Source organism: Capsicum annuum, chromosome 6 (assembly GCF_002878395.1).
Source record: "Capsicum annuum cultivar UCD-10X-F1 chromosome 6, UCD10Xv1.1, whole genome shotgun sequence".
NCBI classification, from domain to species: domain Eukaryota; kingdom Viridiplantae; phylum Streptophyta; class Magnoliopsida; order Solanales; family Solanaceae; genus Capsicum; species Capsicum annuum.
In genome coordinates this window covers 183802497-183803519 of record NC_061116.1, presented here as the reverse complement: position 1 = coordinate 183803519, position 1023 = coordinate 183802497, and positions in this window count along the sequence as shown.

Genomic DNA, 1023 nt, shown 5'->3' with positions numbered 1-1023 from the left:
TAAGCTAATCAAAATAATCGATAACTCATCAAAGTATGTATATGAAATACGTAGCATTATATTATTGGATAATATACTCGTGTACGTATGTGACGTATATAGTACGTATTGATATAGTCGATAGTGTGTATATGTGTGTATGTACATGTATATATATAGTATATACATATCAAATAGTGAAAGTATATTAATGACATAAGATAAAACAACCGATAATTCAACTGAGTATCTGTGAAATACGTTGTATATTATTATGGGGTAGTAAACTTGGGTATGTGATATATATAGTACGTATTTGAAAGCTGATAGCTAATTGAATATATTTTTATCTATGTATATCTCGGGTAGTGATCGTATGCAGTAAAAGAAAGGTAGATAACTGAATCTATATATCAAAATATTTTGAATAATACATTGATATCACAGTCTTGATGAAATAGATATACTATTTTGTGTCAATATAGACACACGTATATTCTTGAAGTTGTAATAACGTAAGACAAGTAATCGAAAATGTATCTGATTAACGCATTGTATTACGAGGTATATATATATAATATCGTATTTAAAAGCTAATTAACATAAAATTTATCGTAATTTGTAAAATTCATTGATATTATTATACGATTGAGGAAATAGACTACTCGTGTTAATGTTATGATAGAATAACTAATTATCTGATTTATATATATACACATTGTATTAGATTATTTGGATGTTGTTATAAATTTTTATTAAAATTTTAATTTGTTAAAAATTAATTTTAATTTATTAATTTATTTTGTAATTTATTTTTATTTATTAATTTATAAATTGTAATTTATTAAACTTTAATTTGTCAACAATTTTGATTAAAAATCGACCACATGTGGTCGATTTTTTTAAATATTATCAGAAATACGTATGTGATCGATGTATATATTAAGTATTTGGAAGCATGATAGCCAATCGAATATATGTATATATCTGTATATCTCGTATAGTGACATATGCAGTAATCAAAAGTTAGATAACTGAATCTAA